This window comes from Mauremys reevesii, linkage group 5 (genome assembly GCF_016161935.1).
Source record: "Mauremys reevesii isolate NIE-2019 linkage group 5, ASM1616193v1, whole genome shotgun sequence".
NCBI lineage: Eukaryota > Metazoa > Chordata > Testudines > Geoemydidae > Mauremys > Mauremys reevesii.
Genome location: NC_052627.1, coordinates 20,511,867 through 20,536,636, shown reverse-complemented (window position 1 = coordinate 20,536,636; position 24,770 = coordinate 20,511,867). Strand labels below are relative to the sequence as shown.

The 24,770-nt window shown below is 42.9% G+C and overlaps 2 protein-coding genes across 6 annotated transcripts in view; one reads left to right on the top strand and one right to left on the bottom strand.

Moving 5' to 3' along the window:
* Nucleotides 1-8,448, bottom strand: part of PTPN13 (protein tyrosine phosphatase non-receptor type 13) — a 211,006-nt gene extending 202,558 nt beyond the window's left edge. Inside the window, exons 1-3 of the mRNA XM_039539642.1 lie at nucleotides 8,372-8,448; nucleotides 6,433-6,563; nucleotides 3,755-3,864 (exon numbers count right to left, since the gene is read on the bottom strand). The gene's annotated coding sequence lies outside the window, so the exon portion shown is untranslated. The remainder of the gene's footprint in view (nucleotides 1-3,754; nucleotides 3,865-6,432; nucleotides 6,564-8,371) is intronic.
* Nucleotides 8,449-9,971: 1,523 nt separating this feature from the next.
* MAPK10 (mitogen-activated protein kinase 10) overlaps nucleotides 9,972-24,770 on the top strand; it is a 388,740-nt gene continuing 373,941 nt past the window's right edge. For all 5 annotated transcript variants that reach the window (XM_039539665.1, XM_039539664.1, XM_039539667.1 and 2 more), the window contains exon 1: nucleotides 9,972-10,389. The gene's annotated coding sequence lies outside the window, so the exon portion shown is untranslated. The remainder of the gene's footprint in view (nucleotides 10,390-24,770) is intronic.

Here is a 24,770-nt window from a genome sequence, read left to right as displayed (position 1 = left end):
CAGGGTGGAATTTTCCAAAGGCTTGGGGGTGTTCATTTCCATTATACCATAACTTCACTATTTTCATATTCCTGGTGCGAGTCACTCCATTGTGTTGTAGATAACACAGCAATTTAATAAATCTTTCTGAGGAAATTTCTCTCATATAAGTCTATAAAATAGTCCTGATCTTTAACTGAACTTCTCCTCTTCCTGAAAGACACAAGAAGATGCCCAACGATCTCCTTTATTCTTTTATGAACCAATAGTCACATCAAAGTTAGTCTTAAACCTTTGCAACTACATTTCAACCTCTATGGCCCTCATCAGTGTGTAATCCCTCATAACCCAAGCCTTACCCCAGATGTACAGTACCTTCTCTCTTAACTTGTGTAAATTTGATTTTAAACATTAACTTTAATAAATATTTTAAATCTGAGTACCCGACAATTATTATTCCATGTATATTTTGAACATCTTTGTTGGATTCCCCTCTTGGGGAAAGTGAGGCACAGATTCTCACTTGCCCAAGGTCACACGCTAAGTATGACAGAGCTAGAAATTAAACTAAGGTTTCCTTAGGGTACGTCTATACTTACCGTCCGGGTCGGTGGCTAGCGTTCGACTTCTCGGAGTTCGATACATCGCGTCTAATCTAGACGCGATGTATCGAACTCCGAATGCGCTCCCGTCGACTCCGGAACTCCACCACCGTGAACGGCAGTGGCGGAGTCGACGGGGGAGCCGCGGACTTCCATCCCGCGGCGTCTGGACGGGTGAGTACTTCGAACTAAGGTAGTTCGAGTTCAGCTGCGTACCTTAGTTCAACCCCCCCTTAGTGTAGACCAGGCCTTAGTCTAATCACAAGACTATCCTTTCAAATTGACTTTGCCTTTTTAATTTTTTGTACACTATATTAGTAAGATACTGGGGGGTTACACCTTTGTATTTACACTGCTGTACACTGTTGTGTGGTTGGGGGGCAGGAGAGATGTTGTAATTTGCATTGAAAAACCCTGTAAAGGACCTTTAAGGGCCAGAGACCAGGGGCCAGCTAGTCCTCTTCTTCACTAATCAAATGCAGCTGAGGATGGAACAGATGTGCCATGCCTAGTCCTGATTAGGGGGTTGGGTGGTAACTGGGGTCAGGAGAGTGTTAAGGAGGCTTGGCAGCAGGGAAGGAAGAGAGATTGGCCAGAAACAGGGAGTTCTTGGCAGTGGGAGGTGGAGGAAAGGTCAGAGGAGTATAAGGGGCTGGGAACTGGGAGAAAACTAGGTTTGAAGGAAACAGAGGGGATGTTTCATGCTAATCTATGAGTGCTGGTGTGAAGAGAATGCCTCTGTGGCCACTGTTCTGTCTATATAAGGGGCCGGGAACAGGGAAATAACCTTGGAGGAAAGTGAGGAAAGTTATTAAGCCCAGGGTGGGTGGGCACTGAGTGAATAGTTGCTTTGTTTGAACTTTGGGGTTAATGGGGATAAACCCAGGAACCCTCCATTTTGAAGGAAGATTGGGAACTGAAGATGAGTCAAAAGTGACAAAAGGTGGCAGAGTCAGATGTTTTGAGTTAGGATACGGGATTTATATAGCGTATACCTTTGAGACGTGTATAATAATTAGCCTGTGACAAGGGTATTCTCAGCCCCAGAGAATGCTGGAAGAGAGTGGGGAGAGACCCTAAGAGAAGGGCAGGGACTTTAGTGACCCGTTTAGCCGCCAAAACCATAGAGAGTACGGCCCTGGCGCTTCAGGGCATAAACCACATCCATAGCCGTTACAGTCTTTCGCTTGGCATGTTCAGTATAAGTGACAGCATCGCGGATCACGTTCTCCAAGAACACCTTCAGCACTCCCCGGGTCTCTTCGTAGATCAAGCCCGAAATACGCTTCACCCCCCCGCGTCGAGCCAAGCCACGAATCGCTGGCTTGGACTGTGAGGCACCTGCCTGCCATAAAGAGGCACTTGTGGACATCCTGGCTTGTTACAGACCCAGACAAGAAAACCTAGATTCTAATGTTCCCCAGATCTAAATACGGCTCCAACTCATCTCTACTATAAAGTATTATCATCAATCATTAAAAGTAAACAAGCTGCCAGAAGAATTAGAATTTTCTTCCCCCTCTTCAGTTTAAGGCAACTATAAGCAGTTATAATTTTCAACCCTTCAGATTGTCCCATTCCTATTTGATAAAGCCTCTTGGAACAGATATGGCAGTAACATTATCCAAAAGATGGCCTGGATAGAGCAACAGGATCCCACTGTGTTTAGGACTCTCTTCATATTTGTGTAGTTTGAACTTCAGTCATGGATTTTGTTAAGGAAGCTACATACTGACACCATGGTACTACTTTAGACCTGTACTCTTGGAGTAGATACAATACCACTTCCAGAACATTAGAAGTGGTGTGGAACTTTAAGACCCCAGTCCTACAAGGACTTAAGCATGTGTGTAACTTTACATACACAAGTAGTGATATTGACTTTGGTGCGACTACTCACATATGTAAACTCAAGCACATGTTTGAGTCTTTGCAGGATCAGGGCACGCCATTAATTTGGAGAGAAAAGTGGGCAATTCTGAACCAGTGGATTTCCCCTACGTGCTCTGTTTTTCCAAACTGAGTTTCAACTACTTCATATAGCTTAACTTGTGTTTTCTAGGTGGTGGTGGTGTGGAATAATGCCAATATGCCCTGAACTGGAGTGATGACTTCTGGACGTTCAGAGGGAAGTTTGATCTTCCATGCCATCTCAATCCCTGGCCTTCATGCTGAGGGTGCCAATTAGGATTAGCTTTTCTGTGTGGCGTGAACTTCATCTGCATATTAGAAACTGAACTGAAACTATCAAGTCACTTCAGGTGGGTAACCAAAATACCATCAGACAGGAATGACTTCCAGTAAATTACCTGGTCAGAGTCTTTTTCCAGTAACTTAGAAAGAAATGTCAGGTTCCACTCTTTGTGTTCTAAATTCAAATTGGATAGAAGAAACCAATGCAATGTACAAAAGGAAAAAATACAAAGCTATAGTAAATGTTAAAATATTTTTGCAGTGTTGTTTGACTTCCTCACACTTATTTTGTAAAACTGACACTTCTTACAACATCCTGAGAGATTTTTATTCATGTTACATGTTAAAATGTTGTTATGATCTGTCAGACATAACTTGGCTTCCCTCTAGTGGTATTTAAATATACTACAGTTATTTGAGAAATCCCAAGTAAGAAAAGAACTACTAATCTATTCTCAAAGAAAAATCTTGATATACCCTGTAAAATAAAACAAATATTGATTAGAATTGTTTTTTTTTACTGGGAAACAGCTTTGCAGTTAAATTTTAGAAAATATAACTTCCCCACTAGAACTGGGCATATAATGGTGTATTGCCCAAACATGATTAAGGTATATGGATGGCTATTTATATTGTGGTTATACTCAGAGGCCTCAATTGGGGTCTTGCTCTGCAGCCACCCACTCCCCCCTCAAAAAAAATTAGTTTAATTATGGTGAGACAGGAGATGACAAGGGAGCAGTGAGATGCCTATGTGCATATAGGCAGCAGTAACAAATTGCCCACTGCCTAATTTATTCTGCGGATGAGTGTGCATGGATCTGATAGAGTCATCATTATCATTGTTATTTAGACCTTGAAGCCAATTCGGGATTTAAGTTTTATTCCAAAGCTGCCAGCACAACAGTAATGGCTCCCAAACAAATGAGCTTTAAACTTGAAGACATAAATACATTTTAAACATGAAACTAAGTCATTACCTGAGTGAAAGGAGGTGAAGAAATTTTGGTTTGCTCAGTCATAGTAAACAAGCTTTTTTCCAATTTCTTCTTGGCTCATATGGTTTGTGCAGTTCACACTGCCTAATTTGCTAAAGGAAAACACACACATAGATAAGATTAATTGGAGGCATCTTTAAAGTACCTTGATTTTCAAAAGTGACTAGTGTCTTTACATCCCCTTTTATTTATTTTATTTGATTGGTTGGATGTTCAGCTTTAGCTCAGCTAAAGAAGATAGCTATTTTTCAGCAGGCTCAGCACTTTCTGTAAATCTAGACCAGTTAATGTGTCTTAAGTTGACTCCAGAGGTGAAAGTGGGCTGGTATGGCGTACCGGTAGGAAGTGGCTGCCGGTATCAGCCCGTACAAAGCTGAGTTAAACTGCTGGCAGCGGCCGGAGCCCGGGCCCTTTAAATCACCGCTGGAGCCCCGGCAGCATGGAAGGGCTGGCTAGAGGAGGCTGACTCCCCAGCTCCACCCCTTCTGCCTGAGGCCCCACCCCTTCTGGGGGCCCAGAGCCAGGCCCCCCATACCATTAAGTCTTTTGTTACTTTCACCCTTTGTTGATTCCGTAAGAAATGAGAAACACAAAATCACTAGTCACTCTTGAAAAATTAGGCCAAGATATTTAATTTCAAATTTCATTTCATATAGTTCCTCTTGGATTAATTATTAGGTTAATAAATGTTAGTTGTTTGTAACTTCATGAGCTCCATTATTGCATACTTGTATTGTTTATAATGTCATTTGCCATCTAAAAATGACTTGATCATTACAGCTGGGTGAAATTTTGAGACTGAAACTTTTTTGGTAAAAAATGCAGAAACAAGTTGACCAAATCATTTAGCAAATTCATGTTGACTTTGGCAAATTGTTTCAGTTGGAAGGAGAAATAGGGGACACACTCCCAAAAAATGGGAACCTTTTGTTTTGACATTTTTTGAAACAAAACTTTTCAATCTTTCAATTCAAAACAACTTTTTGTTTGAAATTTCTATTCAATTTATTTTTAAAAATTAACTATTAAAATGCTAAAAAATCAAAACAAAGGTTTTTTGTTTGGGTTGAAGAAAATGTTTAGTTGAACTGAAAATCTCAAACTTCCTATTTTGGGTGGACCCCAAACAATTCTTTAAATTGTAAGCGAACCAAAAAAGTCCGTTATTGGCATATTGATGATATACAGAATATTTCTTTCTTTGAAAAGCACATACAAGCTAAAACTGGGTCTTTTTTTTTTTTTTTACTGTTCGATTTGTTTTCACTGGAGATAGAGCAGGGAGTGAGTTGAGCAGTTAAGTCTATTGGACCATTGCACCATAGGACAATATCCTAGAAGGGATGGATGTTGGTATAGCCATAATGCTTAACTAATACACTAGTGGGGAGCAGGAACTGAGGTAATAGTTGCACCTGAAAACAGAATAGTAAGCTCCTTTTACAGGGGTGCCAGCTAGTCTGCTGGCAAGCAGGACAATTTTTTTCCCTTTGAATACACATTCTGTTAATTACTCAAAATTTATAAAAAATAAGAACTTCCTCTTCATGCCTGTCACGAGCACTCTGGGATAAAAGGTACCTGGGGCTGAGTGAGGGGAGAATTTATATTCTGTATGCCAAGTGTCCCCATTCAACTTTTATTATCCTTTGCTGTCAACAGGAATTAATCTGAAGCTTTAAAGATATCTGCCTGTTTCATTCTTTCCCTTCACATTTGTCTGAACAAGTTTCTTATGTAGATTCACCCTGAATCCACATTCCTGACTCTTTATGTACAGTGACTGTCTTCTGATCATTGTTTCCAAGCCTATGTGCAAACTTATCTACAAATCTAAGGTATGTAGTTCAGGGAATTCTTTGCTTATCTTGATGCCTTTTCATTCAAGGTGTCTAAAAATCGTTTGTAAGAAATGAACCATTTTAGAGAGACCTTTTTAGTTTAACTCAGTGCTTCAAGTGGATCTTCTTTTTTCTATGTTGCTGCTCTCTTCATAGATTGTCATCTATCCCTCTTCAATATCAGCCTGCACAGCAGAAGCCAGTAGAATGTAAAATTTCTGCAGGGCAGGGTCTTTGAGGGGAACTCTCTTCCTTTTATTCTAGGCACAGCATTTTCCATTTGAAAACTAATCCTAATTGAGTTCAGTGCTATTGATTTTCAGCCTTCTGCAGTTAAATTAAATTTTTATAGAAATCCTACTTTTACTCCTGTTTCCTAACCAGATCACAGTAGGTATTTATTTTTGTTAACACTACACATATAAGTTGCAGGTAAGTACTAATAATTGGATTTTCAATTCTAACCTTAGCGGTGAAGTCCCACTCTGATGCATGCATGTGGCTCCCATTGATATCAGTGGAAGCCATGTGTGCATCAGAGCAAAGAAATTGACCCTCATTAACCCCTTTCACACTTGGATATCTATGTGGGGGGAGAACCATTGTGCCCCCAAACTCCTGGTGTTTAAAAAAAAAAAAGGCTGCTTTTCCTTATGGTTCCAGAACAGACCAATCCCTCAGTGGAAAAATTAAGGCTTGCATCAGCCAGGGATCAAACAGAAACATAAGACTTGAATTCCAATCAGCTACATCCCACTCTTATGCTTGCTGGGCATAGAGCCTAGTCCCCTTGGAAGACAGCCCCCTTACTGGAATTACCTTGATATGTCCAGGGATCTCCTAAGGGGAATGTCAACAAGCCTAACTGCTGGCAGCTATGGAACCTGTGGATGCCTGCCTGAGGAGGGGCTTCGACCTCAGGCTGGCTAGGCCCCATGGGTCAGTAACGTCTAGAAGGATATAAAAATGCAAAGTGTTTAATTAATGTGGCTTTAAATATTTTCTGTATCAAAGGTTTAAATTTTGACCTACATTGTAATACGTTGTAATACCTTTCCCTGAAAGTAGAATTGTATTTTTTACAATGCTGTTTAGCACTTTTCAGCAGAGGATCCTAAAATGCTATAAAACACTGGTATTATTGGAAACACTAAAATCTAGGCCTGTGACTTATATTGAAGCCAGTGGGTCTGTTAGCATGAATACAACTAAACATTTGTGCGCTTGCAGGTTTAGGACCTTAAAACTAATAACATCCCTATTAGGTAGCTCATATTGTCACAATTTGGCAGAAGTGGAGAATGAGGCACAGAGGTTAAGTGACTTGCCCAAGGTGACCCATAAATCAGTGGCAGAACCAACAGTAAAACCCAGGCACTCTGACTCATAGTAGGGCATTATAACCCCTAGGCTATGCTCTTTTCCTATATTATAGTTTAAATACTCTTTATTTTGAACACTCTTATTTGGAGAATTAACCTCAGAATATATTTGCAATTGTAAATATTCCATTCAAAAACTTGCTGTGTATTTATATAACTTACATTTTCAAAGTTTAATATAATCCAGCAACTCTGCCTAATGGATAAGTGCCAGAAAATAATTCCCCACTGTATAAGAGGCTGAGTGTGTGTAAATTGCCTCATGGAGGAGCAAAATAGTGTAACAAAAGAGGTGGGTGTTGGGGAAGGAGGGGAAAGAGATGACTGGAAATTGACAGATTTTACCTTATACATTCGTTTATATGAATATGGGTGAAGCAGCACTTTTTATTTTAAGAAGCAGATAGTGAAATACACTAAGATACTGCCTGCAGTGGGGACAGCAGCAGCAAACTGTGTCCTGCAAATCAATAGGTGTCATGCTTCTATTTCACACTATATAGAGAAATCAGGCCTGTTTTAATGGAAAACAATAAACACTAACTAACAAATGTGTAAGAATCTGATACCACTAGAAAAAAATGACTGGTATGAATGTTAACCTGCTAGTAAAATACATAAATACTATAACTTGTCTCTATCCGGTTGAAATAGAGAGCTATATGTGTGAGAAAATTTGAGTCCAATTTACTGACTGGCCACTCAACCTCATTTCCCCAGTGATCATTCCTAATTAGACTAGTATCGTTGTACTGCAGATAGCAGTTTCTAATAATTTTCAAGGGTTGGATTGCTAGTTGCTGGAGTTAGAAGTGGTTTTGTTTATCCTGTTGGGATAAGGAAGGCAAGTACTAGTGGGAAAGAAATGTAAACCAATGCTATGAGGATTTGGCAATTGAAAGCCACACCAATTCCTTTGCAGAGGCATTAGGGTTCACAAAGCTAGTGTGATTTCCTTTTAGAGAAAGCGTGATGATGGTTCAGGGCTACTAATTTGAGCCTTCACTCTTCCGCAGCAATATGCACAAGTCAAATCAACTTCTCCTCTCTTTCCATAATGAGCCTCCACATAATAGCTGGCCTCCCGTATATTAAAAATCCTTCTTTGTGCCTGCTGTTTTTAAACTCTTACTCAGTCCCAAGCACATGGCCATAGATGATGCTACAAATCCCTATGAATGCCCTTTGGGCCCAGGTGGGGCAGCTCCTTCATGTTCTCCTGCTATTTCAATCTCTCCTTCCTTCAAGTTATTATTATCCTCACTCTGGGGTTTTAAAATTCAAAACCTGTAATTTTCCACATTTCTATATTCAGGGGAAAATAGCAGAGCCCTCCTGTGTCTCATCTAACACCTGTAAGGTCATACAGATCATACCTATACCAGGGCATGCTGGCCCTTAAAGGTGGTCTCCAGGTCCAGCACTACCTGTTCCCAGTTTCAGCCCAGCGAGGAATGCTGGGAGTAGTACTTTCCGGAACTGACGGGAATGGAGGCTGTCACAGTGAGGAATTCTGTGAAGGAGCATCAGAGGATATAAACAGCTCCCTTCCCTCAGAAGGGGGGGCGGAGGGGCAAGTCTTCTTGTGGAGACTCCCCAGGAAAGATACAGGAGCTTTAAGTTTCTCTAGTCCAAAAGCAATTTAAAAAAACAAAACCAACCAGTAGGTAAGATAGCCAAGACCATCTCAGGGTAAAGAGCCAAGTCTCAAGGGGGAAATTCAGGGATAATGGCAAAGCAAAGAAGGTAGTCTTGAGGGAGAGATGTGTGGAAACCTCATGCCCACTTTATTGTTAAGACTGGAGCTTATGGTCGAGGTTGGGCATAAGTTCCCCTTAAAAAGGGACATCCCTGTAGCGAGGAAGAATTTCTTGTGCAGGAACAGAGGAAGTAGATAAAGCGGTGGTTCTCAAACTGTGGGTCAGGACCCCAAAGTGGGGCATGACAGTGCTTTAATGGGGTCACCAGGGCTGACGTTAGACTTGCTGGGGCCCGGGGCTGAAGCCAAAGCTCAAGGGCTTTGGCTGTGGGTGGCAGGGCTCAGGCAAACCCCCCACTGCCTCCCTCCACTGGCTTGGGGTGGAAGCCTTGTGGCTTTGGCTCCCCTCCCCCCTCCGCCCCCACCCAGGGTGGTGTGGCTCAGGTTTCGTTCCCCCCTCCTGGGGCTGTGTAATAATTTTTGTTGTCAGAAGGGGGTCAAAGTGCAATGGAATTTGAGAACCCCTGAGGTAAAGAATTCTGTCAGAACTTGTATTTTCTTTACTTTTCTTACCTGGGAGGGGGTGAAGTTTTAGCTTAGCCAGAGAAATTAACAGCGCAATCAACAAGAGAGACAAGATAGCAGCCACACTTCCAGGAACATCAGAAAAGCCCTTGTGCCATAACCTTCTTAGCCATAAGGTTCCCAAGGTGCTATGCAAACTATATATTGGTGCTTAAATATGATGACAAAGAGCATATTATCCAAATGAATCTGCAGAGGGAACTTAAATAGTCCGAACGTACTGAAACTTTATCTGGGTGTTGATACTCCAGAAAATATGATGGGATCTTTAATAATAAAAAAATAACCTGGTAGAACATATGCCATTAAAGCTGGATTATGCTTGCTTCCTTCTTGTTTTTAAAACTTCAGCTAGTAGAAGTAGCATGGTGAATATTTTATAATGGAAATAGCTTTAAAAATCTTACTGTAAAGGGTGTTGGAGGAAAACTGTGGGTTTAGCTGAAACAACATTAAGTGTACCACAGCAGGTATGTAGCAGAACATGTATTGTGAGGCACTGTGATGGGATATGCTCCTCGCACACTAGCCCAGCAAAAGCTGGATTGGGCCAGGTGGGCCCAATCAGCTAATTAGGCTGCAAGCAGGGGAGATTTAGGTGGAAGGCAGCTAATTAAGAACTGGCTCACCTGTGCAGGAAGAGACAGGGCCTGTATAGAGCTTTGTTGCTGGCTACAGAGAGGTGGGCTGGGGGAAAGGTTGTAGTCAATCTCTGAGTGGAGGAAGCTGGCAAAACCAGAGAAGTGGGATGCTATCTATGTACAAAGAAGCCAGGGAAATAGCAGTAAGAGGCAGAACTGTACAGGGACTGTGGCTGCTTGTTGTAAGGTCCCTGGCTTGGAACCCCGTGTGAAGTGTGGGCCTGAGTTTCCCTACCAGCCACCGAGGAGTGGTTGGAGGCAACAGGAAGTAGTTCTGGAAAGATTGTGAATTCCCTGGAAAGGGAGGACTTTAGTGACCTGGCTGGAGAGCCAAGCCACAGAGGAAGCTGCAGACCTGGGAGAGAGTGGGGCCATAGTGCAAAACAAGGTAGTAGAAGACCACACCAGTGGGAGAGTGCAAGCTGATAGAGTGAATGCCCAGGATGGCTACCAGGAGGTGCTGCTTATGGTGAGTGGACCCCTGTGACAGGCACAGATGACCATATTAATTTATAAGTATAGCAAGTCAGATTGGTGGTGATGATGGGAAGAGGTGATAATAGATTTATTTTTGCTTTGTCTCAAGGGTATATTTGTGAATTCCTGCTGTGAATGGCTTATCCTGAGAATAGGTTAGGGAGAGCCATAGTTAATGGCTCAACTCCTCTGTCACAATGGAGCTGTCTGTCTCAAGGGTAAGCCTTTTCTGTACAAGAGAGAGCTTTCCTGGGAGCTGATCCCAGACTCTGGAATGAACTTTCAAGGGAAATAAAAACTATTAGAGACTGTGCTGCCTGGGGGGCAAGTGGGGCAATTTGCCCTGGGCCCTGCAGGGACCCCCATGAGAGTTTTTGGGGGCCTGGAGTGGGGTCCTTCACTTGCTCTGGGTCCCGGGCCCCCAGAGCTTCTTCTGCTCCCAGTCTTCACTGGCGGGGGGTCCTTCTGCTCTGGGGCAGAAGGACCCCTTGCCGCCGAATTACTGCTGAAGCGGGACCCGCCACCGAAGCTGCACTTTGGTGGTGGGTCCCGCTTCGGTGGTAATTCAGTGGCGGGGGGTCTCCACTGGGGGTCTTCAGGGCACTTTGGCGGCGGGTCCCAGAGCAGAAGGACCCCCCCCCCGCTGCTGAAGACCCCAGGCCCCCAGAATCCTCTGGGTGGCCCTGATTAGAGACCTCATTACCTTCTGCGCCATGTGCAAGGAGTACTTTGTTGATGTTGACTTTACTAATGTAAACATATAGTAGCATGTATACAAAAGAAAACCACATGGCACACACCATTTTCCCCTAGGAACGCTATTACCTGCACAGGTGCTGAATTTTGTTTTTCTCAGTGGGTGCTCCACCCATGCTCTGCCTGTTCTCACTGCCTGCCTGCCCCAATTGTCTCCTGCCAGCCACTCGCTGACTGGTGGCCAAGGGCAGGGGCCCACTGAACAGCTGACTGGTGACAAGCCCTGGGGCCAGAACCACTGTGGCTGGTGGGTGCTCAACACTCCTATTTTTATTCTTTGGGTGCTTGAGCTGTGGAGCACCCATGGAGTTGGCATCTATGATTGCATGTGTTAGTCACACAGCTTAATGCAGTACTGGAAAGAACCTGGGTACTACAGTGAGGAGGGTATTATAATAACCCGTACCTAATAAATGTCTCCAATTCTTTTAATGTTAGTGCAAAATATTCACATCTATGTGGCTTTTGTCTCTCTCCCTGTTTGTGAGAGCACAACCACTCATTTGTGGCATAGAGGTACTTTGATATAGCAATAGAACTAAATCTAAGACCTACAACTCTTTTTACTAAAGATTTTTTCCAGTCATCAGATAAAGCAGGATTTTCCAGATGTTATATAATATTTAGTTGTTTATATACACTAGCATTCTAGCTCACTACATGAGTGATGACCCAAGGATTTCAGTGAGATTTCTACTCAAAGACATAACAGTATCATCTGACAGTCAACACTAGGAAGGGCCACAGATCTGTTCAGAAAGGTACAGTTTGCTAATCTGACAGCATCTCTTCTCTAACAAAGGCTCAATAAATAGAGTCCCCAGAGGGATGGAGCAGGGATAGGGCAAAGAGCGAGGGAAACAGGGACACCAATTTAAATGTTTTGACAGCCTCGTCAAAACAGTGAATTGCCTCAGGCTGCTGTACACTTTAACCCCTGCTGGCTGAGTGAGACTCCTAATTAATTTCCTTTCTGTATTCTGCACTCCCTCTGGAGTCTGCCATCTGAAAAAGCAGACTGTATTGAGCTGGTCTATGCTTCTGGTAACTGGAAGAACACTCCCCACCCAAGAACAGAGGGAGCAGCTGTGAGGAGATGAGATGAACAAGAAAGTGAATGTTCCTGAAATAGCTCCTATGTGTAGGTGGCAGTAATTCATGATATAAATGTTAAATGCATCGCTTTTAAACTTTGCACACACAGGAAAAAAAAGGTGCAGCATTAACAGTCTTTGATTTCTTTTGGAGGAGCAGTCCTTAAATTATGTATTGTGGACCCCAGTGAATAGAGACTGCCTCGTGTACCACTTCCCTGCTATGTTTAGTTCCATAATATCCATATCAATGATGACTATTTTCAGGAGAAAATGATATTGAAAAAACAGTTAATGTAACAGCTGGAAACAAGGGAGTAACATGTCAGATGATGCTCGCTCTCTATGAATTACCAAAAGCATATTTTTTGTGACCAGTGGCCCACACACCACAGTTTGGAGCCTCCAAAGCAGTAGTTTGCAAAACATTACCTCAGCTGAGGTAAATTGTCATAAATCCATAGACTTTGATGGAGCCATGACCATTTACACTGGGTTAGGATCTGACCCAAGAACTTCAACAGCTACTCCCTCCACCACCACAACGAACTATAGTAGTGAAGAAAAAGGAAGCCAACTTCAATCTAGGTCAGGGATGGGCAAACTCTTTGGCCCAAGGGCCACATCTAGGAATAGAAATTGTGTGGTGGGCTATGAATGCTCATGAAATTGGGGTTGGGTTGCAGGCTCCAGGGTGGGGCCAGAAATGAGGAATTCAGGGTGCAGGAGGGGATTGAGGTGTGGGTGTGGGGGGTGAGGACTCTGGCTGGGGGCATGTGGGCTCTGGGGTGGGGCTGGGGATCAGGGGTTTGGAGGGCAGGAGGAGGATCAGGGCTGGGATTGAGGGCTTTGGAGGGAAGGAGGGGGATCAGGGATAGGGCAGGGGGTTAGGCTCAGGGGTGCAGGCTCCCAGTGGCGCTTACCTCAAGTGACTCCTGGAAGCAGCAGCATGTTCCTTCGGCTCCTATGCAGAGGCACAGCCAGGCAGCTCTGCACACTGCCCTGTCTGCAGGCTCCACCCCTGCAGCTCCTATTGGAGTGCTGGAGGGGGCCATTGGAGCAGGGTCCTTGGAGTGTGTAGGAGCTGGAGAGGGGCCTTGCTGTGGCTTATGGGAGCTGCATGGTACGGCCCCCAGCTGGAATGCCAGAGTGGGGCTGATCCTTAGAACCCGCTCCCCAACAGAAGCTTGCGAGACAGCTTGTGCTGTAGTTTGCCCACCCCGATCAAGGTACAGGTTGACTGATTGAACTAGATCATGGCAGCCTTTGGGTTGCAGTTTTGAGGTTGAAGGTGTGGGTGTGTGATGGGGTAGGCCCTGAGAGGGATGAATTAGGCCAGGCAGGCCCAATTAAGCAGCAAACAAGGAAGAGATTTAAGCTATCAGGAGGCTGCTAATTGAAAGCGAGCTTACCTGTGAGGGAACAGGCAGGGCTTGCATAAAGCCAAGAGACTAGCAACAGAAGGACTGCAGCATGAAAAGTGGTAGTCACTTCTTCCTGGGGTAAGAGGGCAGAAGAGAGAAGAATCCCTGAGACCTATGAGAGAGGGGTCTGACTAGAAAGAGTGGAAGCAAGGTAGGAAGTAGTGCAGGGTTGAGAGCAGTAATGTTAGGGAAGCTGCAGATGTTGACTCCTTGGTAAAGGGACTTGAACTGGGACCCTGAGGAGAAGGTGGGCCTGGGTTCCCCTACTAACCCCTGCCGAGTGGTACTGCCAGGGTGTGAACTAGCAGATTGCCTGAGTTGTGGCAGGAGTGATAGTGTCAGGGCAGCAGGCATGAGGATAGTTGAATGCTGCTTGTCCTGAGAGACTTGGAAAGCATCCAGCCCCTTCTCTCTTCTTTCTCCCCACCCCCCAGTGGAAGGGGAAATCACAATGTGACCCAGCTGGAGGGCTGAGTCACAAAGTAGCCACAAGTGGAATGAATGAATGGGAGGACAGGCTGTGCAACCACAGGAAAGGGGTGCCAAGGTTGGGGGAGCTAATCTCCTGAATTGCCGGAAGGGGGTGCCACCCAGCAGTGAGTAAAGCACCCCATGCCACAGAAGAAATGGGATTTGACTCTAAGATTGGCCTAAGCCAGTTGAGTTAAAATAAAGAGCTCAAAATCAACTAAAGAAATAGCTGTCACTGTCCAGACATGGCGGGGAAAATCCCCGCTCAATTTATGGAAGTGAATTCTTCAGTAATATATAATTTAGATGAACTTGTCACGTGATGCACTTGATATGGCACATACAGTACATTTAAGCTGTGATAGTGTTATTTCTTGATGATAAATAGCTGCTGGGCAGTTTTCTAAGGAAATTGAAACAAAGGACTAATTTTATTGAAAGGTCTCTTACCTGAATCTTGCTAATTGCAGATGAGATGACATTTTTGCTGTTTTGGTTTCCATTTCCTCTTCAAACCTTTTGGTTAAGTGGGACACAGACATGCCCTCAGCTGGTCTGTATAAAATTGTAATGATGCATTACAGTGATACTGTAATTACAGTTTCATGCTTCAGGCAAACAAAGGCTTTCAATCCTTTAACCTACCTGTTCCAGTCTACAACCAAATACATCTGAATTCAACCAAAGCAATAAAATACAACAGATTAGCAGTGGGTGATCTAATTGATGTGTTTATTCATAAATTGGAAACTGATTTTTTGAAGATAGAAAAAAATCTGATGTTGGATTAACGGTTTTGAATTGTATATTGATTTTTACAATACAAACAGCACCAAAACAGAAGGGGATCATGAATTTATGGTATGTTTATGCTATGGTTTGACCCAGATCTTTGAGGTCTATTGAAATCAGTGGGCCTAATTTAAGATGAATGAGATTTTTGAACCTTGTCTCTGCTGTCTTTGAGGGGACAATGTTGAGACAACGTTGCAGTGGGGATAAGGGTAAGGCCAGATGTACCTCAGGGTCATGAAGCTAATCCAATGTTCATTCTGTCTGTGGACAGATAATAAAGTAACTGTAGATAAAAACTTCATACACATGTACTGTCACAGGGGTGAGACTGAGTGAATTGTAAAATGGGGGAGAGCTTGTACATACCACAACCTTGGGGCTGGCCAACTAGGGGTATGCGTGTTAACAGGGTGTACTGGAGCCTTGCTGAAGGAGAATAGAGTTCATGTTGCAAGGGCAACCTGAATTCTGCATGTCCTTGTTTTCAGAAGTTTGAGTTTTGCTCAAGTGAACGTTCTGCATGGGGGTGACACATTCTCAAGCAACCTTAACTCCATGTTAACATAGTTCTTTGCCATAGAATTTCCTAGGTTATGATTTTTTTTTAAACAGGAAAAAAATATTGATAGGAGCTAGTAGTCATTTAGGCTGTGATGTCTTGTCCTGCAATTAGCATACTGAGCCACCCACCTCACCCCACCACCCCCAGCTGCACATCACCAGCCCTGTTTTGGCACACCTTCCAAGCCATGCCCTCTCTCCACTATGGTACTTAGGCCATCCTACCACTAGCAGGGAGGTGCATCTCCCTGAAGTCTTTATTCCCTGGTATGCAAACATTTCTATTGCCATTACTTCCCACCCCCTCCAATAACCCGACTCATGTCCAGTGCCTGAAGTGAAGGATAACAATGTTACAGTGGTACAATGTTGTGGTACAGGGGGTTGGTGTGCACTGTTATCTTGGGGGGAGGGGGAAACAGAGTGGCTGGAGGTCAGGGTGGCTGCAGTGCATTGGCAAAGCTGTGAGGTTCAGGGTGGCTGGGGAGCAATGTTAAAGGTGGGGTTCAGGCTATGGGGGGTGCACTGGTGGAGCTGGGGTGGTGTTTCTCTGACCTTGTCTATCATTCATACCCCTTTATTCTCTCTCCCCTTCCAGGAAGCATTCACTTGTCTAATGTTTCCTCCTGAATACTTTGATCACATTTTCCCCATGATATTTTCACCCATGACTCTCACATTATAGCAACCTCCCGCCACTTAGTCCAAAATTCCTTTTGGTTTAAGGTGTAGGTGTGTGTGTGGTGGGGGGAATTTGTGTTTAATTTATCCTTAGATATGTTAATTAAAGGATGATGTTACAGTAATCAAGAGCACTGATTCATCCAGTCACAGTACCTCTCATCTGAACAATACAAGAAGACAAAAGAAAATATTTTTTCTGGAGAGGGGTTGTGGGGGTTTTGTAACTTGGGGACCCCTTAGCCAAATGACCCCAAATTTGGATCACTAATTGGATTAGTGCTGGGTAGCATTAACCATTCCAATTTTAGAACACTTACAAGAACTGAGCTATAAAGCATATAACATGAAAGGAATGGAAACTCTGGCATTTTTTTCTGTATTGGTGCATAAGCAGTGTAAAAAAGTACACTTTCTGAAATACCATTCTCAATTTGGGTTGTGCAAAGGTTTAGTGAGTCTTATAAACTATCTGGAATAAAACTTAGTTTGAGACCACTTCGACTTGCAACATATCAAAAGTTGGATTTCTAGCTTTGTGCAAAAAAACAAACAAAATACCAACCAAAAACTTTTTTTTTTTTAAATGGCTATTTCTTTCAGAGCTTGTATATCTGGAACCCCTGGGTGAAACTACTTCAAATTTAGACCACTATCCCTACCCTGCACCCTTCTGAGATGCTTAGTTGGATTTCTTTAAAATTTAGTGCATGTTGCTTTTCAGAGGACTTAGAAAGATAGGTCTTTTAAATTCATAAGGGTGAATAAAGTCATGATGCAACTTTAATTACAGTGGCGCACCCATACCACTATATTTAAAGGCCAAAGCCTTGGGTCCTAGTCACTAGGAAGCTGTGAAGATTTGGAAGTCTGTGCTGTGCAGGAGGGTGCATCTGATGCAAGGATTCTAGATGTTTGAATTTTTACATTTAACTCTTGTAGTCAGGTGACAGATGTGGGTCTTTTTGGTATTTTTTTCTTAAGTCAGATGTAAAATTTTTAGGGTAAAAATGACTTGTAAACTTTAATATCCTGCTCTATATGCATACAATTATAAACTGGACCTAGTATTGTTTACCTGCATTGTTTTTTTGGTTTAAAAAAAGCATTGTTGGATAAATTTATAGTCAGACCTAACATGAAAACACCATCTTCTAGTAAATACTCCCTAACCTGACAGTAAGAATCTTTGAAAATCACAATTTCTTATTTTTATTGATGATCCCATTTTTCTCTTGGAAGTGAGTTTCCTAGGTGATGTGACTAGGAAGAGAGGTTTTGATTTATTTTACCGGGGTTTGATAGGAAGAAAAGTTCTCAGAGAGGGAGAAGGGGATGTGAGGGAAGTGGTGGTGTGAGTTTTCATTTTTCAAAATATGGAAATTAGCAGGATACATAATCAAACCCCACCTGCCGTTAAGATGGTGTACATACTTTGTCTATTTGACAATCTTTCTGGGGGTTCCTATGATATCTCTAGAAGTATAGAAATTAAAGCTTTTTCATGTTATAACCTCCATTCATTGCAGCATCAACATTAAAGCAACATATAAATGTGATAGAAATATTGTTCTAATGGCAATGATTATATTGGGCCTGACACCGGGAAACATGATGATCTGCTTTATACTCTATGGGGGAGTGATGCAATGTAATTTGGATCAGTGTATCAACTGACAAATGAGCAGCTAGACAATTTAATAGCACTTGTCTGTAAAAGGTAAACTTCTTATAAACCTTGCTTAAAGATTATAATTGTACTGAGGTTCAAAAAGCAGTGCTATATCAGCCAGCATACAAATAGCAAGCCAGGAAGGCCACAATGTTGCCAAGTCAGCCTTCTTAGATTTGAATGGCCATCAGCCAACAATTTGCTGACCAGATGGTAATCACACTAAACGGGAAACAGTTTTATTTATTTTATTTTCAAATTCCTCATAGCTGTTACAGTTTGCCCCAGGACTAACAATGAATGGCTGCTGGAAAGTAGCATTCCTGCACTGTACAGCATACATCTGCCATACATGGAAGGAACAAACATGGATATTCTTCCAGTTGGCAATTCATCCTTAACCATAAACTACGCAGGACCATCTGATTGGCATCTTAGTTCTCTTCTTGTCTGACTAAACAATCATGCCTTTTCTGTTCAGTCTCTAGCCTTCACATAATAAAAAGAGCATATCAAAGCTATGTGCTAAATTCTGCCCTGAGTCTTTGTGAAACTACACATTCAGTGCAACCCTGCTCACTTACCTTGATTCTGCAATGAAACTTTTTATCATTAGCCTCAATCACTGAATCAGGCAGGGTTACAGTATTAGGAGTCATGTTGTAAATAAAGGGAATCCTGAAATCTCTGAATAGCAAAATTGGAATGGTAGAAATTTGCACAACTTTTTGCTTACTGGTTCCTTGATGGAAAACCTCAAAACTTATTTGCTTGGAAGTCCTTTATCTGCTTGCCATTCAAAGGTGGAAGACCAACTGGCACCCTCAAAGGAAGAAGAAAAGGCAGACAGGTAATTGGAAGGAATGGCAACAGATGGAAAACATGAAAGGAAAAGTAGAGAGAGAGAGGAAAAAGCGAGGAATCATTCTCTTGCTGTAACAGGTAGAAATGGCTTCTCTCATGGCAGCCTTCCTGGTATCCAGAGGGTAGCAGGAATGAAAGGTTTGGCAAATGTTACCTGACCACAGATAGTAAAACTCAAGGAAAATAGCAAAGACAGACTGAAGGGAGAAAAGCAAGGAATTGCCTCTGACTTACAAAAGTATCTTATAGGAGGATCCATTCCGCCTGCATGAGGAACTAAAAATTTATAATAAACACAGACTTCACCGCATCAGACTCATTTTTGTGTGGAAGGCACAGCTCTATACTGATGTAGAGCCCTGCAAATCTGCAAATATCCACTTTATATTGGTGGATCATTTTTGTGGATTGCGGATTGGATGCGGATACAAATTGTGTGTTGTTGCAGGGCTCTACACTAATGTAGTGCCAGAGCTACCTGCAGGAGCATCCTTGAGCTTCCTAGCATGCAGATACCTACTGAGAGGAAGACACAGTTCTTTCCTCAGCATATGCTCTCTTCTTCAGATGACCTGCTGCTCTGCCCAGCAGAGGGAGTAGTGCATGGGTCTGCCCATTTCAGGGTGGCTATCATTCCTACAGCAGATCTCTCAGATGATCAAACTAACAGATCATTGATTTTAATTGGGTAGGGTATTTTCAGGAAGAGATCCTTTAATTGTGAAATTCATTCCACTTCATAGATCTGACAGCCTTGCTCCTGCCTCCGCCCAGCTTTTTTTGAGGGATGAATGGAATAGATGTGTCAGGAGGAACAGGGCAAAATCTTAGTTCTGGTGTGTCAGAAGATTCTAGTATGGGCACTGTTCCTATTAGATTTGAATGTGGTTTTGCAAATAGCTTATTCATGCAGTTAGTTTTTTAATATGCACTTTTTTTTAAAGAAATAGAACTAAATACCCAAGACACAATTCCAGATAAGTCTGACTATCTGAGAAAAGGAGATAAGAGACACCATCCTTGGAGTTATCTTTTTTATTAGACCTGCTCTAAATTGCAATAGCAAAAGATGACCTTGCTTCATGAGAGGATGGAAAACACCTCAAGGGTGTTTAAAACAGATGTTACTGTGTATTTAATTTGTATCCAAAACATCCAATGTGCTCAAATAGAGGGGAAATCCAGCCAAGATAAAGAAGGGGAGCAAGAGAACTATGCAAAGATGTAATTATAAAAAGAGCCATGAGGTAGCTGTATATTTCAATGATTGAGTTAGACTTAAACAAGACAGTTAAGTTAGCCTTGTAATCTCTAAGACTCTCACGTGAGAGTTTATGAACTTCATTGAGCTACTCGATCAAATGGAATTAGTCTATCTGATTTACTTAGTATCAGAGGGGTAGTCGTGTTAGTCTGGCTCTGTAAAAGCAGCAGAGAGTCTTGTGGCACCTTATAGACTAACAGACGTTTTGGAGCATGAGCTTTCATGGGTAAATACCCACTTAGTCAGATGCATCCGACGAAGGTGCCACAAGACTCTTTGCTGCTTTTACTGATTTACTTAATTGGCTAACTCTCTCTCTTCTCTTCTCCCCCCCGCTTAGAGTTGTGGCTTTCTATAGGTGATATATTTCAGTATTACAGAACTCTCTTTCTAATGTAGCTCTTTCTGCCATGAGAAGTATTTTGGAATCAAATGCTATTTTAGAAATATAAGAACAAAAGATGCAAAACCAAAACTTTTAAAAATAAAATATAAAGCCCAGTCTATTTTCTGGCACCGGAAGTCCATTTGCTGGCTCCTGGGAAAGGTAAGCCAGACACCTCTTGAATCTGTGGATCCACATACCTACAGTGACTGAGCAAGGCAACTGTTCCAGAAGGAGGAGAATTCAAGTTGTGGACTCAAATGATATAATGCTGACTCAGTGTTTTATGGCTCAGTTAACTTTGTTGCATCTCAGCTTTGGTAAAATCAAGAGGAAGATTGTTACAGTTTCAAAATGTAAATGGTTTAAGTTTCTCAAACTTCGTTGCACTGCGACCCCCTTCTGACAACAAAAATTACTATACGACCCCAGGCAGGTGTGTACTGGATACTACATGACCAACATTGGCAGGTGCATACTGGATAACTGTACCCCACAGGCACCTAGTACCTCTTGCTGGTGCCTAGCAGTGCTGAAGAACTAAGAGCTGGCTCTTCTGTTCAGAGGCCAGACGTTGTTGGGAGACGGTTGGGACTGGGGGGAGACGGTTGGGAGAGGTCCTGGTGCTCTCCACGCCAAATTTATACATTGGGAGTGAGAACAACAAGATAACAAGAGATATAGCCAGAGGGGGACGGTTAGGTGTAAGGAAGAGGGGGGGGACGGATACTAGATCTACAAGTCATACTGGAAGTACTGTGTCCCTACCGAGTTGGGTGAAAAGAGTGAGAGGAGCCCAACAGGAAAAATTAGGATGTTTGTTCACCAATGCAAGAAGCTTAGGTAACAAAATGGAGGAACTGGAGCTCCTGGTCCGAGAATTGAAACCGGATATCGTAGGAATAACCGAAACATGGTGGAACGGTAGCCATGACTGGAGTACAGGTATGGAAGGGTATGTGCTGTTTAGGAAAGACCGATGCAAAGGTAAAGGTGGGGGAGTAGCATTGTATATCAATAATGAGGTGAAATGTAATGAAATAACTAGCAATGCAATGGATAATACAGAGTCTGTCTGGGCAATGGTCACATTGGGGAAGAAAACTACCAGAGCCTCACCCGGGATAGTGATTGGGGTGTGCTATAGACCGCCGGGATCTAGCTTGGAGACGGATAGAGAGCTCTTTAATGTTTTTAAGGAGGTAAATACTAATAGGAACTGCTTGATCATGGGGGACTTTAACTTCCCGGATATAGATTGGGAAACAAATGCTAGTAATAATAATAGGGCTCAGCTTTTCCTAGATGTGATAGCTAATGAATTCCTTCATCAAGTGGTTGCTGAACCGACGAGGGGGGATGCCATTTTAGATCTGATTTTGGTGAGTAACGAGGACCTTGTTGAGGAAATAGTTGTAGGGGACAACCTTGGCTCGAGTGATCATGAGCTAATTCGTTTCAAAATAAATGGAAGGATAATCAATAGTGCATCTGAGACTAGGGTTTACGATTTCAAAAGGGCTAACTTTACTAAATTAAGGCGACTAGTTAGGGAAGTGGACTGGACTAACATATTTAGGGATCTAAAGGCAGATGACGCCTGGGGTTACTTCAGGTTGAAGTTGCAGGAGTTGTCAGAGGCATGTATCCCGAGAAAGGGAAAACGGCTCGTAGGTAGCAGTTTTAGACTGAGCTGGATGAGCAAGCGTCTTAGAGGGGTCATTAAGAAAAAACAGAAAGCGTACAAGGAGTGGAAAATGGGAGGGATCAGCAAAGAAACCTACCTTATTGAGGTCAGAGGGTGTAGGGAAGCAGTGAGAAAGGCTAAGCGACGGGTGGAGATGGACCTAGCGAAGGGGATTAAAACCAATAGCAAAAGGTTTTTTAGCCATATAAATAGGAAGAAAACCAAGAAGGAAGAAGTGGGACCGCTTAAAACTTTAAACGGAGTGGAGATTAGGGATAATCTTGGAATGGCACAATATCTGAACGAATATTTTGCCTCGGTCTTTAATGAGGCTAATGAAGGGCTAAGGAATAGTGATAGCGGGACCGATGGGAATGAAGATATGGGGGTAGACATTACGGTATCAGAGGTAGAAGCCAAACTTGAACAGCTTAACGGAAGTAAATCGGGGGGCCCGGATAATCTTCATCCTAGAATATTAAGGGAATTGGCGAGTGATATTGCTAGCCCGTTAGCGATAATTTTTAATAAATCTCTAAATTCGGGGATTGTACCGTTTGACTGGAGATTAGCTAATGTAGTTCCTATATTCAAGAAGGGGAAAAAGTGACCCGGTAACTACAGGCCTGTTAGTTTAACATCTGTAGTATGCAAAATCATGGAAAAAATCTTAAAAGAGAGAGTGGTTCCGGAGCATGAGGCCGATGGCAACTGGGATAGATTACAGCATGGATTTACAAAAGGTAGATCGTGCCAAACCAACCTGATCTCCTTCTTTGAGAAAGTAACGGATTTTTTAGACAAGGGAAATGCGGTGGATCTAATATATCTGGATTTCAGTAAGGCGTTTGATACGGGACCGCATGAAGAATTACTGGTTAAATTGGAAAAGATGGGGATCGAAATGAAAATCCAGAGGTGGATAAGGAGCTGGTTAAAGGGGAGACTGCAGAGGGTAGTATTGAAGGGGGAACTGTCAGGTTGGAGGGGGGTTACCAGTGGAGTTCCTCAAGGTTCGGTTTTGGGTCCGATTTTATTCAATTTATTTATTGCTGACCTGGGAACCAAGAGTAGGAGTGGGCTGATAAAGTTTGCGGATGACACCAAGTTGGGAGGTATTGCCAATTTGGAAAAGGATCGGGATATCCTCCAGGGAGATTTGGATGACCTTGTAAACTGGAGTATTAGTAACAGGATGAAATTCAATAGTGAGAAGTGTAAGGTTATGCATTTAGGGATGACTAACAAGAATTTTAGTTATAAGCTGGGGACGCACCAGTTGGAAGTAACGGAGGAGGAGAAGGACCTAGGAGTCCTGGTTGATCACAGGATGACTATGAGTAGGCAATGTGATGTGGCTGTTAAAAAAAAAAAAGCTAATGCGGTCTTGGGATGCATTAGGCGAGGTATTTCTAGTAGGGATAAGGAGGTGCTAGTCCCGTTATATAAGGCGTTGGTGAGACCTCATTTGGAGTATTGTGTGCAGTTTTGGTCTCCCATGTTTAAGAAGGATGAATTCAAACTGGAACGGGTACAAAGAAGGGCCACTAGAATGATCCGAGGAATGGAAGGCCTGTCGTATGAAAGGAGACTTGAGGAGCTCGGTTTGTTTTCCTTAACCAAAAGAAGGATAAGAGGAGACATGATTGCACTCTTTAAATATATCAGAGGGAAAAATACCAGGGAAGGAGAGGAATTATTTCAGCTCAGTGCTAATGTGGACACGAGGACAAACGGATATAAATTGTCAGTCAGGAAATTTAGGCTTGAAATTAGACGAAGGTTTCTAACCATCAGGGGAGTGCAATACTGGAACAGCCTACCGAGGGAAACAGTGGGGGCGAAGGACCTCCATGACTTTAAGATTAAGCTAGATAAGTTTATGGAGGAGATGGTATGATAGGATAACGGGCTTAGTCAATAGGTCAATTAAGTGCCACACTGGTAAATAGTACAATGGGTCAATGATATGATATTCTTAACCTTTTTCCAGAGGGTATGGCTGGAGAGTCTTGCCCGCATGCTCGGGGTTCAGCTGACCGCCATATTTGGGGTCGGGAAGGAATTTTCCTCCAGGGAAGATTGGCAGTGGCCCTGGAGGTTTTTCACCTTCCTCCGAAGCATGGGGCAGGGGTCGCTTACTGGTGGATTATCTGCTACTTGAAGTCTTTAAATCATGATTTGGAGCATTCAACAGCAGAGTCAAGGGAGAGAATTAGTTCAGGAGTGGGTGGATCGGCTTATGTGGCCTGCATCCTGCAGGAGGTCAGACTAGATGATCATAATGGTCCCTTCTGATCTTGAATTCTATGATTCTATGAATTCCATGCTCAAGATGGTTTGGGTGAAAGGGACCTCTTTCTCACCCAGCAGCACATGTGCTCCCATCACCTTTCTATTGTTCCCATAATAGCAGGTTTAATTTCTCCTTATGGTGATTTCCACTTGAATGTGAGCTTAGTAGGAACAGATTCTTCCTTGGAGAAAAATTCCGTGCCCATTCACTTCTTGGGCCAGAATGGGAGAAGCCATCATGGAGTCCTGTTGAACTGTGACCTTGCATTCAATACACACCTCTTCTAAGTACACATAGGCTGCTCTGGACTTCAGACTGCCAGTACTCAGGAAGGTTCTTCCTGAACAGTTGTAAGCAGTGTTTTCCTCCAAAGTTCTGCCATTTGGATCCATCTATGTTTTCTCTATCCTTATTCCGTCCTTT